General features: G+C 36.2%; 1 protein-coding gene across 2 annotated transcripts in view; it reads left to right on the top strand.

The window, feature by feature from the left end:
* The window catches only part of NECTIN3 (nectin cell adhesion molecule 3), a 145,537-nt gene that overhangs the window by 30,915 nt on the left and 96,277 nt on the right, over nt 1-18,345 (top strand). The window lies entirely within an intron of this gene.

Genomic DNA, 18,345 nt, shown 5'->3' with positions numbered 1-18,345 from the left:
CTATAGATCAATTTACAGAGAATTAATGTTTTAAATATACTGAGCACTCCCTCTTACAAGAGCAACGGAATCACCACTAACTGCTGAATAGTCATCGACAGGAAAACACTGGAACTCACCAAAAAATATACCCCACATCCAGAGACAAAGGAGAAGCTGCAATGAGATGGTAGGAAGGGTGCAATCACAATAAAATCAAATCCCAACTGCTGGGTGGATGACTTACAAACTAGAGAACACTTGTACCACAGATATCCAACCACTGGAGTGAAGGTTCTGAGCCCCACGTCAGGCTTCCCAACTAGTGGTCTGGCAACGGGAGGAGGAATTCCTAGAGAATCAGATTTTGAAGGCTAGCGTGATTTGATTGCACAACTTCGACAGGAGTGGGGGAAACAGAGACTCCACTCTTGGAGGGCACACACAAAGTAGTGTGTGCATCAGGACCCAGGGTAAGGAGCACTGGCCCCTTGGAAGACTGAACATGCTACTGTTGGCGGGTCTCTTGCAGAGGCAGGGGGTGGCCATGGCTCACCGTGGGGTCAGGGACACTGGCAGCAGAAGTTCTGGAAAGTACTCCTTGGTGTGAACCGTTCCAGAGTCCACCATTAGCCAAAGAGCTGGGTAGGCTCCAGTGCTGGGGTGCCTTCGTTAGGCACCCCAGCACTGGAGTGCCCACTTCAGGGAGTACTCCTTGGCATGAGCCGTCCCAGAGTCCACCATTAGCCCCACCAAAGAGCCCAGATAGGCTGTAGTGCTGGGGCGCCTCAGGCCAAACAACCAACAAGGAGGGAACCCAGCCCCACCCATCAGCAGACAAGTGGATTAAAGTTTTACTGAGCTCTGCCCACCAGAGCAACACCCAACTCTACCCACCACAAGTCCCTCCCATCAAGAAGCTTGCACAGGCCTCTTAGATACCCTCATCCACCAGAGGGCAGAAAGCAGAAGCAGGAAGAACTACAGTCCTGCATCCTGTGGAACAAAACCCACATTCACAGAAAGATAGACAAAATGAAAAGGCGGAGGACTATGTACCAGATGAAAGAACAAGATAAAACCTGAGAAAAACAACTAAACAAAGTGGAGGTAGGTAACCTTCCAGAAAAAGAATTCAGAATAATGATAGTGAAGATAATGATAGAGAAGATAAGATGATAGTGAAGATAATGATAGTGAAAAGAATGGAGGAAAAGATGGAGAAGATGCAAGAAATGTTTAACAAAGACCTAGAAGAATTAAAAAACGAACACCTACAAAAATTAAAGAACAAACAAACAGGTGAACAGAACAATAACTGAAATGAAAACTACACTAGAAGGAATCAGTAGCAGAATAACTGAGGCAGAAGAACGGATAAGTGACTTGGAAGACAGAATGGTGAAATTCAGTGCCATGGAACAGAATAAAGCAAAAAAGAATGAAAAGAAATGAAGACAGCCTGAGAGACCTCTGGGACAAAATTAATTGCACCAACATTCACATTATGTACGGTTCCCAGAAGGAGAAGAGAGAGAGAGGACCTGAGAAAATATTTGAATACATTATAGTGGAAAGCTTCCCTAACATGGGAAAAGAAATAGCCACCCAGGTCCAGGAAGCACAGAGAGTCACAGGCAGGATAAACTCAAGGAGAAACACGCTGAGACACATAGTAATCAAATTGACAAAAATTAAAGACAAAGAAAAATTATTGAAAGCAACAAGGGAAGAATGACAAATATCATACAGGGTAACTCCCATAAGGTTAACAGCTGATTTCTCAGCAGAATCTCTACAAGCCAGAAGGGAGTGGCATGATATACTTACAGTGATGAAAGGGAAGAACGTACAACCAAGATTACTCTACCCGGCAAGGATCTCATTCAGATTTGATGGAGAAATCAAAAGCTTTACAGACAAGCAAAAGCTAAGAGAATTCAGCACCACCAAACCAGCTCTACAACAAATGCTAAAGGAACTTCTGTAACTGGGAAGCACAAGAGAAGAAAAGGACCTATAAAAACAAACCGAAAACAATTAAGAAAATGGTCATAGGAACATACATATCAATAATTACCTTAAACGTGAATGGATTAAATGCTCCAACCAAAAGATACAGGCTCGCTGAATGGATACAATAACAAGACCCATATATATGCTGTCTACAAGAGACCCACTTCAGACCTAGGGACACATACAGACTGAAAGTGAGGAGATGGAAAAAGATATTCCATGCAAATAGAAATCAAAAGAAAGCTGGAGTAGCTATACTCGTATCAGATAAAATAGACTTTAATGTTACAAGAGACAAGGAAGGACACTACATAATGATCAAGGGATCAATCCAAGAAGAAGAGGTAACAATTATAAATATATATGCACCCAACATAGGCGCACCTCAATACATAAGGCAACTGCTAGCAGCTATAAAAGAGGAAATCGACAGTAACACAATAATAGTGGGGGACTTTAACACTTCACTTACACCAACAGACAGATCATCCAAAATTTAAATAAAGAAACAGAAGCTTTAAATGACACAATAGGACAGATAGATTTAATTGATATTTATAGGACATTCCATCCAAAACCAGCATATTATACGTTCTTCTCAAGTGTGCATGGAACATTCTCCAGGATAGATCACATCTTGAATCACAAATCAAGCCTCAGTAAATTTAAGAAAATTGAAATCATATCAACCATCTTTTCTAACCACAATGCTATGAGATGAGAAATGTGCTTTGTGACCGCCTGGAGGGGTGGGATAGGGAGGGTGGGTGGGAGGGAGACACAAGAGGGAAGAGATATGGGAACATATGTATATGTATAATTGATTCACTTTGCTATAAAGCAGAAACTAACACACCATTGTAAAGCAATTATACTCCAATAAAGATGTAAAAAAAAAAAAGAGGTGCAAAAAAAAAGAGAAAGAAATGTATTATAGGGAAAAAACAAACACATGGACGCTAAACAATACGTTACTAAATAACCAAGAGATCACTGAAGAAATCAAAGAGGAAATCAAAAAATACCTAGAGACAAATGACAATGAAAACACAACAATCCAAGACCTATGGGATGCAGCAGAAGCAGTTCTAAGAGGGAAGTTTATAGCTATACAAGCCTACCTCAAGAAACTAAGAAAAATCTCAAATAAACAATCTAGCCTTACACCTAAAGGAACTAGAGAAAGAAGAAAAAACCCCAAGGTTGGCAGAAGGAAAGAAATCATAACGATCAGAGCAGAAATAAATGAAATAGAAACAAAGAAAACAATAGCAAAGATAATAAAACTAAAAGCTGGTTCTTCGAGATGATGAACAAAATTGATAAACCATTAGCCAGACTCATCAAGAAAAAGAGGGAGAGGACTCAAATTAATAAAATTAGAAATGAAAAAGCAGAAGTTACTATAGATACCACAGAAATACAAAGCAACCTAAGAGACTACTACAAGCAACTCTATGCCAATAAAATGGACAACCTGGAAGAAGTAGACAAATTCTTAGAAAGGTATAACCTTCCAAGACTGAACCAGGAAGAAACAGAAAGTATGAACAGACCAATCACAAGTAATGAAATTGAAACTGTGATTAAAAATCTTCCAACAAACAAAAGTCCAGGACCAGATGGCTTCACAGGTGTATTCTATCAAACATTTGAGAAGAGCTAAAACCCATCCTTCTCAAACTCTTCCAAAATATTGTACAGGAAGGAACACTCCCATACTCATTCTACGAGGCCACCATCACCCTGATACCAAAACCAGACAAAGATACTACAATAAAGAAAATTACATATCAGTATCACTGATGACTATAGATGCAAAAATCCTCAACAAAATACTAGCAAACAGAATCCAACAACACATTAAAAGTATCATACACTATCATCAAGTGGGATTTATCCCAGAGATGCAAGGATTCTTCAATATACACAAATCAATCAATGTGATACACCATATTAACATAACAAATTGAAGAGTAAAAACCATATGATCATTTCAATAGATGCTGAAAAAGCTTTTGACAAAATTCAACACCCATTTATGATAAAAAGTCTCCAGAAATTGGGCATAGAGGGAACCTATGTCAAGATAATAAAGGACGTGTGACATACCCACAGCAAACATCATTCTCAATGGTGAAAAACTGAAAGCATTTCCTCTAAGATCAGTAACAAGACAAGGATATCCACTCTCGCCACTATTATTCAACATAGTTTTGGAAGTCCTAGCCACAGCAATCAGAGAAGAAAAAGAAATAAAAGGAATACAAAGAGGAAAAGAAGTAAAACTGTCAACTGTTTGCACATGACATGATACTATACATAGAGAATCCTAAAGATGCCACCAGAAAACAACTAGAGCTAATTAGTGAATTTGGAATGAAGTTGCAGGATACAAAATTAATGCACAGAAATCTCTTGCATTCCTAAACACTAACAACGAATGATCAGAAAGAGAAATTAAGGAAATAATCCCATTCACCATTGCAACTAAAAGAATAAAATACCTAGGAATAAACCTACCAATGGAGGTAAAAGACCTGTACTCAGAAAACTGTGACACTGATGAAAGAAATCAAAGATGACACAAACAGATGGAGAGATATACCATGTTCTTGGAAGAATTAAAATTGTGAAAATGACTATACTACCCAAAGCAATCTACAGATACAATGCAATCCCTATGAAATTATCAGTCACATTTTTTTACAGAAATAGAACAAAAAATCTTAAAATTTGTATGGAGACACAGAAGACCCCGAATAGCCAAAGCAATCTTGTGGGGAAAAAAACGGAGCTGGAGGAATCAGACTCCCTGACTTCAGACTATACTACTAAGCTACAGTAATCAAGACAATATGGTACTGGCACAGAAACTGAAATACAGATCAATGGGACAAAATTGAAAGCCCAGAGATAAACCCACACACCTGTGGTCAACTAATCTATGACAAAGGAGGCAAGGATATACAATGGAGAAAAGACAGTCTCTTCAGTAAGTGGTGCTGGGAAAACTGGACAGCTACATGAAAAAGAAGGAAATTAGAACACTCCCTAACACCATACACAAAAATAAACTCAAAGTGGATTAAAACCTTAATGTAAGGCCAGATAATATAGAGCTCTTAGTGGAAAACATAGGAAAAACACTCTTTGACATAAATCACAGCAAGATCTTTTTTGATCCACCTCCTAGAGTAATGGAAATAACAAAAATAAACAAATGGGACCTAATGAAACTTAAAAGCTTTTGCATAGCAAAGGAAACTATAAACAAAATAAAAAGCCAACCCTCAGAATGGGAGAAAATATTTGGAAATGAATCAATGGACAAAGGATTAATCTCCAAAATATACAAACAGCTCATGCAGCTCAATATTAAAGGAAACAACCCAGTCAAGAAATGGGCAGAAGACCAAAATAGACCTCTCTCCAAAGAAGACATACAGATGGCCAAGAGGCACATGAAAAGCTGCTCAACATCACTAATTATTAGAGAAATGCAAATCAAAACTACAATGAGGTATCACCCCACAGCAGTTAGAATGGGCATCATCAGAAAATCTACAAACAACAAATGCTGTAGAGGGTGTGGAGAAAAGGGAACCCTCTTGCACTGTTGTTGGGAATGTAAATTGATACAGCCACTATGGAGAACAGTATGGAGGTTCCTTAGAAAACTAAAAATAGAATTACCATATGATCCAGCAATCCCACTACTGGGCATATACCCAGAGAAAACCATAATTCAAAAAGACACATGCACCCCAATGTTCATTGCAGCACTATTTACAATAGCCAGGTGGAGGCAACCTAAATGCCTGTCGACAGATGAATGGATAAAGAAGATGTGGTACATATACCATGGAATATTACTCAGCCATAAAAAGGAACAAAATTGGGTCATTTGTAGAGACGTGGATGGACCTAGAGACTGTTATACAGAGTAAAGTAAGTCCAAAAGAGAAAAACAAATATCATATATTAACGCATACATGTGGAATCTGGAAAAATGGTACAGATGAACCAGTTTGCAGGGCAGAAATAGAGAAACAGATGTAGAGAACAAATGTATGGACACCAAGGGGGGAAATTGAGGGGTGGGGTGAATTGGAAGATTGGAATTGGCATGTATACACTAATATGTTTGAAATGGATGACTAATAAGAGCCTGTTGTATAAAAAAATAAATTAAATTAAAAAATATTGAATCTTCTAATCTATGAACAAGTATGCCTTTCCATTTATTTTATTTAGGTCTTTAACTTCTCTCAGCCAATTTTGCAGCTTTTAACTATACTAGTTTTTCATAGCTCTTGTCAGATCTCTCCTTAGCCTATCTTTTTTTTAATGCTAAACAACAGTGTTGAAAATTTCTTCCCAATTTTTCATTGCTAATTCATAGAAATATAATTGATATTTGTGTATTGATCTTAGGTCCTACATAAGACTACTACCATCCTTGCTAATCACCCTTGATATAGTAGCTTTTTTGTAGATTCCATCTGATAGTCTACACAGATGATTGTATTTTCTGCAAGTAAAGACAGTTTTATTCTTTCCTAATCTGGATGCCTTTTATTTTGCTTTCTTGGCTGCTTGTACTGGGTAGAATCTTCAATATGAGGTTGCATAGGACTCAGGGAGACTGCCTGGTTCTTTACGTTCTCTCTCCCTAGTTGTGGCTCTGGAATTCACTATGGGCGGTAAGCTGAGTCCAGTAATCTGGCTCATCTGTGTGTTTGCTGTCTCTCGGGGATCATTCTCTTTTGTTGCCTGCTACTTATTGTCTTGATATGGTTGTTTCAAGCAGGTGGGTATATCCTGTTACTCTTCCTTGGCTAGAATCAGCGTGTCCATACTATCACACATCTAGTCCAATCAAGTTTTTATCCTCACCACTCACTAAAGACAGTTGCCAAATTCATTAGTTACTTATCAGTCCTCTTTTTTGGCCTATACAGCATTTGGAGTAATTGATCACTCTCTTTCTAGGTACTTGCTAACTTATTGTGCAGGATACTTCTTGGTCCTCTTCTTTCTTCCCTGGCCACCCTTTGCCGTCTTTCTTGAATTCTGTTTAACTTCCAAACCTTTAAATGTTTGAATGCTCCATGGGTTCTTAGTCTTTGTGTTGTTAATACTCTTTAGTGGTTTCATTCAGCCTAATTACTTTATATACCTTTTTATAGGTTGATTATTCTAAATTTACATTCTCAGTCCATCACTCTCTCCAGAACAGCATACTTTTATGTATTCAGCCGCTTATAAATATATCCATTTGGTTGTGAAATAGGTATCACAAACTTAACAAGTTGAAAACTGCACTTCTGAACTCTACCCCTTAAAAATGCTCCACTTGCTAATTCTCATTTTGGTAAATGGCAACTCCACCATCCCACTTATTCAGGCCATAACTTTGGAGTAATTTTGGCTTCTCTGTTTATCTTTGACCCAATATTTGGTTCCATCACCAAAAATCCTATTTGGTGTGCTTTCAAAATACAGTATATCCAGAATCTGACCACTACTTAACACTGCCACTTTGATTAGTATGGTCCAGACCCCATCTTCTCTCTCCTCCTTTAACAAAATACATTCTTAACTGGAATCCTTGGTTTAGTCCTTTTAAAAGGTGAATTAGAATATGTCATGTTTCTGCTAAAAACTGTCTAGTTTTTCATTTTATCAGGATTAATAAAAGCCAAGTCCTACAAATGTATAGTCTGGTCCCCTGCTGCCACTGTGGCCTCATTTCCTGCCATTCTTCCTCTCACTTCACTATAGGGACACTGAAAGGTTCTTTTTTCCCACTTTTTCACTTTTTTCAAATCTCTGCTCCAGTGTTATTTTAAAAAGGCCTTCTTTTATCACTCTTTGATCAAAAAGTTACGGTTCTCTCGTAAAGTAATAACCGTCCCTTTTACCTTCCTTTATTTTCCTCCATAGTTCTTACTATCTGGTATCTTTTTATTTTCTTGTTAATTCTGTCTTTCCAATTAGAATGTAAACCCTGTAAGGACAGGGACATCTCTCTGTTCAGTACTATTCCCAGCCCCTAGAACAGTGTCTGGAAACAAAGTACGTACTTAATACATACTGATAGATTAATGCCTTGGATTCTCTCAACCATTTTTGATATGTGATCCAAGCTTTTCCTTAGAGTATAGGATCTCCTATGATCCCAGAGTTAGAGATTCTTTCATACTCTAATAATATTTGAGTTTTCAGCTTATAGTTTTCACATTTTATTAGTCACTTGGCTCTACTCTGTCTGCACTTATCTCTGTTTTGAGTGTTGTTTGGGGATATTGTTGAAAAGACTTTTGTTACATATTTGAAGTTGACGTGGCAAACATTTATCAGTTTAAAACAGTCAGACTAATTACTGAATCAGTGTGCTGAAATTGTTGAGGATACCTAGATTCTCTGATTTTACTAGTCTCTTGAAAATGTATACGTATTTCAGTCGTTGCTTTAAAAAATTATGCTGAATTTTGAGGAGTCTGAAAGGATCCCTACTTTAGAGATGTTTGGAAGTGTTGTTTGTAGTTGGACACAGCACAATAAATAAATGTTTCATTTGTATACTATTTGCATATACTTATTCTGTAGATCCTAACACTTGGAAGATCCTGGGACCTAAAATGTCCAAGATGCCTGTCATTTCTTGTAGGTTGAAAAGTAATATGTAGTAAATGATAATATTAAAATATCAAAAAGGATAGTGTTAGAGATAGATTTGTGATGACTTCTTTTAGTTCTTGGCTCATTTCTTGGACAATTGCCACTTTACTCATACTTCCGTTTCAATCAGTTTTCTTTAATGTGATCTCTAATATGAATCTCAAGTCTTTCTGTTTGTTTTTGTTTTGAAAAAATCCGTAGAAGTTACATCAGTCCTATATACATTTTTTTTTCTGTTAGAAGCTTCTTGATCAATATATATATATTTCCTGATGACTTGAATCCTCTGGGTACTCTAAATACTCACTGAATGACTTTACAAATACACATGAAAATTCTGAACAGTTGTTTATTCTTGGTTCTTGTGTTTTCATGGGAGCCACAGGTAGGGGAAAAGCAATCCTTTCTCTCTTTCTCTTTGAAAGGATAATAAGTTCAGTTGATTAACTACAAAACTTTTTATTTGATTTATATCAAATAGACACACAGAGCAGAAACAGGACATCGTATCTTATCATGTTTTTCGTTGGCTTCTAGAGTGTGCAGTAGCCAGGATATTACAAAGTTAAAGTCTTGCCGGACATGATAGGTTCAATTCTTTGCTGTTCTTAGCCTCTTTATGTTGTAGGCTTTACATCACCATTAATGAAGAACATATTTCAAATAACTTAGATCTTTAGTAATAAACAGTTGTTTCTCCAGTACACTTTTGCTCTCCAGTCAAATGCTCCAGTGAAGCTTCAGATGGGAAAGTGGGGGGAAGAAGAGGCTCAATGTTTGGGAGCTCTTGAGTAGTGAGGCATTCTAATATTGACCTTGGTCTAAGAACCACAAAGGAAAATCTGTTTCTCCACTTTTTTTTTTTTTGCGGTACGTGGGCCTCTCACTGTTGTGGCCTCTCCCCCTGCGGAGCACAGGCTCCGGAAGCGCAGGCCCAGCGGCCGTGGCCCATGGGCCCAGCCGCTCCACGGCATGCGGGATCATCCTGGACCGGGGCATGAACCCGTGTCCCCTGCCTTGGCAGGCGGACTCCCAGCCACTGCACCACCAGGGAAGCCCTCTCCACAGTTTTTAGATTCCATGGGGGAAAATCTTACTCAGAAGTGGCTTTTAACTTTTGGGTTTAGTCTAGGATTGGAAATGTAATAGACACTTTTGTTTGCAAGCAACAGAAACTAACTGTGGCTAACTGAAAAACAAGGAGATAGGTCATTAGAAGCTCATGGAATCTAAGGGAGAGCCAAATTATCAGTACTTAAAGGGTAGTATAAAGCCTTGAGTAAGGGTTGAAACAAAAAAGTTTTACACCAGAATTGACTTTTGCAACAAGCAAAAACTACTCAATGTTTCTGTAGAAAAATTAGAAAGTAAAAAACCACTCATAATCTCCTAGAAATTAAAACAAAAAAAATCGAAAAGAAAAACCTGATAGTTACATTAATATTTGTTTATGAGTAAAATTGAACACGTTAAAAAAAGCCATTTATAGTTTTTTGGTAAATATCTGCTCAGGCTCTTCAATTATTAGAGGGTTAGTTATTTTGGTCAAATCTATCAACTTTTTCCTTGGTGGTTTTTCTGTCTTTGTTGTTATGCTGAGAGTGGTTTTCCCCGTTTACGTATTGTAAAATATTTTAAATACATTTTTGATTCAGTGGATCCATTTTTTCTTTTTCCTATCTCCAAATATTCTCTTTAATAATGGTGGCCATTAACCATGGTTCTTCTTTCTTTATTTTTCAAAAATTTTTCTTTAATTAAAGTATAGTTGACTTACAATATTATATTAGTTTCAGGTGTACAACATAGTAATTTGATATAGAATATGCCACAAAGTTATTATGCAATATTGATTATATTCCCCGTGCTGCACATTGTATCCTTGTAACTTTTTATTTTGTACCTAGTAGTTTGTACCTCTTGAACCCCTTCACCTGTTGTGCCCCTCTTCACATCTCTCTTGCCTTCTCTCCCCGCTTCATAACTCTCTCCCCTCCCCTCTCTCCCACTAGTTTATTCTATCTGTGAGGTGATATCTCATTGTGGTTTTGATTTGCATTTGTATATGATGATACAAATAAAGAGATTCTGTATAAAAGAGAAAACATACAGTATAATATTTGTCTCTCTGTCTTATTTCACTAAGCAAAATATCCTCCAGGTCTATTTTGTCGCAAATGACAAAGTTTTATTCTTTTTTATAACTAATAGTCCATTTTGTGTGTGTGTGTGTGTGTGTGTGTGTGTGTGTGTGTGTGTGTGTGTGTATTACATCTTCTTTATGGATATTTAAGTCATTTCTGTGTTTTGGCTGTTGTAAATAATACTGCTTGAACATTGGCGTGCATATATCTTTTCAAATTAGTGCTCTTGTTTTTTCAGGTAAATACCCAGGAGTGGAATTGCTAGATCATATGGTAGTTCTATTTTTAATATTTTGAGGAACCTTCATATTGCTTTTCATAGTGGCGGTACCAATTTACATTTCCACCAGCTGTGCATGAGGGTTCCTTTTTCTCCACATCCTCATCAATACTTGTTATTTTTTGTTTCTTTGGATGATAGCCATTCTCAGTTGTGAGGTAATATCTCATTGTGGTTTTGATTTGCATTTGTATTTGATGATAGTGATGTTGACCATCTTTTCTTGTACTTGTGGGCCATCTGTTTCTTCTTTGGAAAAATGCCTGTCCAGGTCCTCTGCCCATGTTTTAATTGGGTTGTTTAGTTTTTTGATATTGAGTTGTATGAGTTCTTGGTTTAGTTTGGATAGTAATCCCTTATTGGACATACCATTTTCAAATATCTTTCCCCATTCAGTAGGTTGTCTTTTCGTTTTGTTAGTTTCTTTCACTGTGAAAAAGTGTTTAAGTTTGATTGGGTCCCATTTGTTTATTTTTGCTTTTGTTTCCCTTGCCTGAGGAGACAGATCCAAAAAAATATTGCTAAGACTAATTTCAAAGAATGTATTGCCTATGCTCTCTTATAGGAGTTTTATGTTTTCAGGTCTTGCATTTGGGTCTTTAATCCATTTTGAGTTTTTGTGTGTGGGTTTGTTTCTGGGTTCTCTATTCTGTTCCATTGGTCATGTGTCTGTTTTTATACCAATACCATAGTGTTCTGATTATTGTGGCTTTGTAGTATAGTCGGAAGTCAAGGAGTGTGATACCTCCAGCTTTTTTTTTTTAATTGCTTAGGCTGTTAGGGTTCTTTTGTGGTTCCATATGAATTTTAAGATTATTTATTCTAGTTCTGTGAAATATGCCACTGGAATTTTGATAGAAATTGTATTGAGCCTATAGATTGCTTTGGGTAGTATGGGTATTTTAACAATCCATGAACATGGGATATCTTTCCATTTATTTGCGTCTTTTTAAATTTCTTTTATCAGTGTCTTATAGCTTTCAACGTACAGGTCTTCACCTTCTTGGTTAAATTAATTTTTTAATTTTATGGCCACACCATGCAGCTTGTGGGATCTTAGTTCCCTGACCAGAGATCGAATCCGGGCCCTTGGTAGCTCTAACCACTGGACTGCCAGGGAATTCCTGTCCTTGGTTAAATTTATTCCTAGGTGTTTTATTCTTTTGTTTTTGAAAATTCTGAATCATTTTATTGGATAAAGATATAAAACTGCCTATACAATATTCTTTTTTTTAACATCTTTATTGGAGTATAATTGCTTTACAATGGTGTGTTAGTTTCTGCTTTATAACAAAGTGAATCAGTTATACATATACACATGTTCCCATATCTCTTCCCTCTTGCATCTCCCTCCCTCCCACCCTCCCTATCCCACCGCCCTAGGTGGTCACAAAGCACCGAGGTGATCTCCCTGTGCTATGCGGCTGCTTCCCACTAGCTATCTATTCTATGTTTGGTAGTGTATATACATCCATGCCACTCTCTCACTTTATCACAGCCTACCCTTCCCCCTCCCCACATCCTCAAGTCTATTTTCTAGTGGGTCTGCGTCTCCATTCCGGTCTTACCCCTAGGTTCTTCATGACCTTTTTTTTTTTTCTTAGATTCCATATATATGTGTTAGCATACAGTATTTGTTTTTCTCTTTATGATTTACTTCACTCTGTATGACAGACTCTACGTCCATCCACCTCACTACACATAACTCAATTTCATTTCTTTTTATGGCTGAGTAATATTCCATTGTATATATGTGCCACATCTTCTTTATCCATTCATCCGATGATGGACACTTAGGTTGCTTCCATCTCCTGGCTATTGTAAATAGAGCTGCAATGAACATTTTGGTACATGACTCTTTTTGAATTATGGTTTTCTCAGGGTATATGCCCAGTAGTGGGATTGCTGGGTCGTATGGTAGTTCTATTTGTAGTTTTTTAAGGAACCTCCATACTGTTCTCCATAGTGGCTGTATCAATTATCACACCAGTCAGAATGGCCATCATCAAAAAATCTAGAAACAATAAATGCTGGAGAGGGTGTGGAGAAAAGGGAACACTCTTGCACTGCTGGTGTTTATTCTTTTTGGTGCAATTGTAAATGGAATTGTTTTCTTAATTTCTATTTCTGATAGTTTATCATTGTGTATAGAAATCTGCCAGTTTTTGTATATTGATTATGTAACGTGCAACTTCACTGAATCTATTATTTCTAATTTTTTTTGGTGGAGACTTCAGTGTTTTCTATATATAGTAGCATGCCATCTGCAATGACAGTTTTCCTTATCCCTTTCCAAATGGAATGCCTTTATTTCTTCTTCTTGTGTGATTGCTGTGGCTAGGACTTTCAATATTATGTTAAATAGAAGTGTCAAGAGTGTGCATGCTTGTTTTGTCCCTGATCTTAAAGGAAAAGCTTTTAGCTTTTTACCATTGAGTATGATATTAGCTGTGGGTTTGTCGTAAATGTCCTTTATTATGTTTAGGTATGTACCCTCTTTACCAAATTTGTTGAGAGTTTATCGTAAATAGATGTTAAATGCTTTTTTTTTTTTTTGCATCTGTTGAGATGATCATGTGCTTTTCTTACCCTTCACTTTGTTAATGTGGTGTATCACATTGATTGATTTGCAGATATTGGACCATCCTTGCATCCTGAAATACTGCTTGATCATGATGTATGGTCCTTTTTATGTGTTGTTGAATTCTGTTTGCTAATATTTTGTTGAGGATTTTTGCATCTGTGTTCATCAGAGATACTGGCCTGCAGTTTTCTTTTTTTGTCGTGTCTTTTTCTGATTTTGGTATGAGGGTAAAGCTGGCCTTGCAGAATGAGTTTCAGAGTGTTCTCTGCTCTTTAGCTTTTTGGAATAGTTTGAGAAGGATAGGTACTGACTCTTTAAATGTTTGGTAGAATTGCCCTGTGAAGCTGTCTGGTCCTGGGCTTTAGTTTTTTTGGAGTTTTTTGATTACTGATTCAATTTCATTACTCGTAATTGGTTTGTCCATATTTTCTATTTATTTGTTCCTGATTCGGTCTTAGAAGATTGCAATGTCTAGGAATTTATCCATTTTTGGGGGGTTGTTCAATTTGTTGGTGTATAACTGTGGTATTATGATTGTTTGTTGTACTTCTGTGATGTTGGCTGTAACTTTTCTTTTGTTTCTAATTTTATTTGGGCTCTCTTTTTCTGGAAGATTGTGACTAAAGGTTTATAAGTTTTGTTTCTCTGTTCAAAAACCCAGCTCTTGGTTTCATTGGTCTTTTCTGTTGGTGGGTTTTTTTTGGGTTTTTTTTTTTCGGTCTCTATTTTATTTATTTCTGCTCTGATCTTTATTATTTTCCTCCTTCTACTAGCTACCTTTGGGCTTTGTCTTCTTTTTTAATTCTGTTAGATGGAAAGTTAGGTTGTTTGAGACTTTTCTTGTTTCTTGAGGTTGGCTTGTATCTTCTCTTGGAACTGCTTTTACTGTGTCCCATGGATTTTGGAAAGTTTTGTTTCTGTTTTCACTTGTCTCAAGATATTTTTTGATTTCCTCTTTGATTTGTTCATGGACACATTGTGGTGTTCTTTTTTGTGATTTGTTTCTGGTAGCATGTTCAGTCTCCACGTGTTTGTATTTTTTCCATTTTTCTTTTTGTAATTAATTTCTAGTTTCATACCATTGTGGTCAGAAAGGATGCTTGATATAATTTCAATCTGTTAAATTTACTGAGACCTTTTTGTGGCCTAGCATGTGTTTTTTCCTGGAGAAAGTTCCATGTGCACTTGAAAAGAATGTGTATTCTGTATTGGGATGAGATATGTATTCTGTAGATATCTATTAAGTCCATCTGGTCTAATATGTCATTTAAGACCACTGTTTCCTTATTGGTTTTCTGTCTGGATGATCTATTCATTGATGTAAGTAGGGTATTATAATCCCATACTGTTACCATATTTTGTCAGTTTTTTCCTTTGTGTCTATTATTATTTGCTTTATATATTTAGGTGCTCCTATTAGGTGCTCCTATATTAGGTGCATATATGTTTACAAATGTTACCTCTGCTTCTTGGATTGATCCCTTTATCATTATATGATGTCCTCCTTTGTCTTTTGCTCTGGATTTTGTTTTAAAGTCTGTTCTGCCTGATAAAAGTATTGCTACCCCATAAGCTGTTATTCTTAAGTTGTAAGGAGATATCATTAGCACTGTCCCTTCAAGTTAATTCTGATACTTAATGTCTTAGTAAGGTGGGATTGCTATAACAAAACACTATAGACTGGTTGGCTTAAACATCTGGCATTTATTTTTTATAGTTCTGTGAGTTTGAGAAATTCAAGATCAAGGTGCAAGCAGAGGGTGTTGAGGACCCTTTCCTGACTTGTAGACATCCGCCTTCTTGCTTTGTCCTCACAGAGAGGGAGAGAGAGCTTTACTCTCTCTTCCTTTTCTTATGAGGACACTAATGCCAGCCTGTGGGCCCTGCCCTCATATAACCTAATTACCACAAAAAGACCCCACCACCAGTTAGGTATTCAATATATACATTTTGGAGGAACACAAACATTCAGTCCATAATACTTCTTTTATCTTTTCTCTTTTCTGCTTCCACCTGAGGAAGATGATTCTGTATTTTTTATTTGCTTTTATTTTGAACATTATTTACTGTGATTCTGACATCAAAGAAGAACACAAAGTAAAAACTAAAAGTTCTTTCTTTAATCCTTAGTAGTGTCCCTCCTTAGAGTAACTAATGTTTATCTTCCAGAGTATATAAAAAATTATTGTCAGTATATATGGAATATGTGGCTCATTTTTTTACATTTATATCTTCAGTCCATCTGGATTTGTGTGTGTGTGTGTGTGCGTGTGTGTGTTTAGTAAAGCAGGGGTAGATCTATTTCCAAATATTAGCTCTTGTCCTTTCATCATGTCTTGACTAATTCATTATTTCCCCACTTGTACAACATATTACATATTGTATGCCATTCTATATGTTGATCTGTTTGTGTACTTTGAATTGTTTTAAGACATTAAGGTTTTTATTATTTTTACTTTAGTATTCTTTCTCCCCTTTACTGTGCTATTGTGGGTTTTTTTTTTAAACATAGTGTCCCTATTCTAGTTTCAATAAGTTTTGTCATGGTTTTTACTGAAGTTGCATTGAATTTGTGTGCTAACATGGAGAGATTTGCTGTCTAAGTAGTAGGTATTACGTCTTTCTTCTCAGGAACATATCTTCCATTTACTCAAGTTAATGTCTCAGGTTTCTAGATTCTTTACAACATTATTCATGGGTGTTTTAAATGTTAATATTTTGCAAATATTGACTTTTTCTACAGTAAGTTTGTAAAGGTTATCACTTGTTATGGCATGATGAATATACATTTTGTATACAGTTTGCATGGTTTGCAAGCAACCACATTATTTGTCCTAATAGCACTTTACTTGGCCTTCTTAGGTTTTTCTAGTAATAGGTTTTTCAAATAATAATTTTGTCTTTTCCTTTCTTATTCTTATTCTTCCTTCTTTCCTTTTCTTGTCTCATTGAATGGGAATTTCTAGTCTAAGTTGAATGATGATGATGACAGTGCACCATCTTGTCTTGGTCTTTCATTAATAACCATGCCCCCTTTTAAATTTTAGCGTTGTGATGGCCATTGATTTGAGAAAAATCTACTTTATTATTAAGACTCCTTTTCTCAGTTGTTACTTATTTTTTAAAAATCAGATAATGAGGGCTTCCCTGGTGGCACAGTGGTTAAAAATCCACCTGCCAATGCAGGGGACACAAGTTCGAGTCCTGGTCTGGGAAGATCCCACATGCTGTGGAGCAACTAAGCCCGTGCGCCACAACTACTGAGCCTGCACTCTAGAGCCCGTGAGCCACAACTACTGAGTCTGTGTGCCACAACTACTGAAGCCCGTGTGCCTAGAGCCCGTGCTCCACAACAAGAGAAGCCACCACAATGAGAAGCCTGTGCAGCACAACAAAGCGTAGCCCCTGCTTGCCGCAACTAGAGAAAGCCTGCGTGCAGCAACAAAGATCCAACGCAGCCAAAAATTAAATTAATTAATTAAAAAATTAGATAATGAATATTGAATTCTATTAAATGTCTTTTTGGCATCAGATGAGAAAGTTACGTGACCATTCAGTGTGATGAATAGTTTAAAAATATCCTTACATTCTTGAATATCCTACTTGGTCATTGTGTCTTTTTCTTTAAATAAAGAGCTGTGTGTTCTTTCATAATATTATATGAAATTTTCAATATTTGTAAATTGCCCTTTCATTTGCATAGTTTTGGGTATAGTACTAGGCTTACAATAGCTTGTTAAAATGCATTAGAATACTTTCATATTTTATATGTTTTAGGTTAAATTTTAAAAGCTTTGTAATTATGCTTGAAAGCATAATTACATATTATGTAAAGCATAATTACATAATGATGGTACATTTTTTGGACTTGATACTTTTTTGGTGGAGTGGCTAAAAGAAAGCCTTTTTCTGCCATAGCTGTTAAGTATGGTCAGTGTGAATTGTCAGTCCTTTTTTGTAATATCCTCAATCATCTCTTGGGTGGTAAAGTTTGCCCTCTTATCTAGCTATCTAGCTATGTATGTATCCATGTATGTATCTATCTAATATACTCATTTATGGTTTTTTTCTTCCCAAGAAGGAAAAAATATTATTCATGGAAATAATATTGTGTAAAGGTTTTGTTGTTTAGAACTGTTGAATATGTTTAAACACATTTTTCTTGGTTATCTTTTTAAGTGATACTTTTCTGCATTTTTGTATTTATTTAAAAATATTAACTAGACATAACTCTAAATTTTAAAGGTATTTATACAGTTTCTATATTCAAGTGCTTATATTGGTTTACTTTTTAGTTTGAGCATTTATTTTGCCAGGACATGTATGTAAGTTGTAAACTCTCCAAGGATTTGTTATATATGTTCTAATATACCTGTTAGTGAAGATCATCTTGCTTGAGTTTAGTATTCATGAGTATTAGTCCTATGTTCCTAAAAATGATTTATATTTCATCCATTGCTTTTAGGAAGGAAATCATTATTATAAAAGTGAAGTTTGGTATCATTTTATTTTAACTTTTGCTTGTAGAATAGTTTTTTTTCATCTGTGAGATAGAAAAACTTAATTTCACATTTATATGTGTTTTTTGAATTCATGTTTTCTGGCAATTGGTCTATCTTTAATGAAGTCTTTTATACAGATTTTTGGTAGAGGAA

The sequence above is a fragment of the Tursiops truncatus genome, chromosome 4 (genome assembly GCF_011762595.2).
Source record: "Tursiops truncatus isolate mTurTru1 chromosome 4, mTurTru1.mat.Y, whole genome shotgun sequence".
Taxonomy (NCBI): Eukaryota; Metazoa; Chordata; class Mammalia; order Artiodactyla; family Delphinidae; genus Tursiops; species Tursiops truncatus.
The sequence above is the reverse complement of the archived record's forward strand: the minus strand, read 5'-3'. Positions and strand labels throughout refer to the sequence as shown.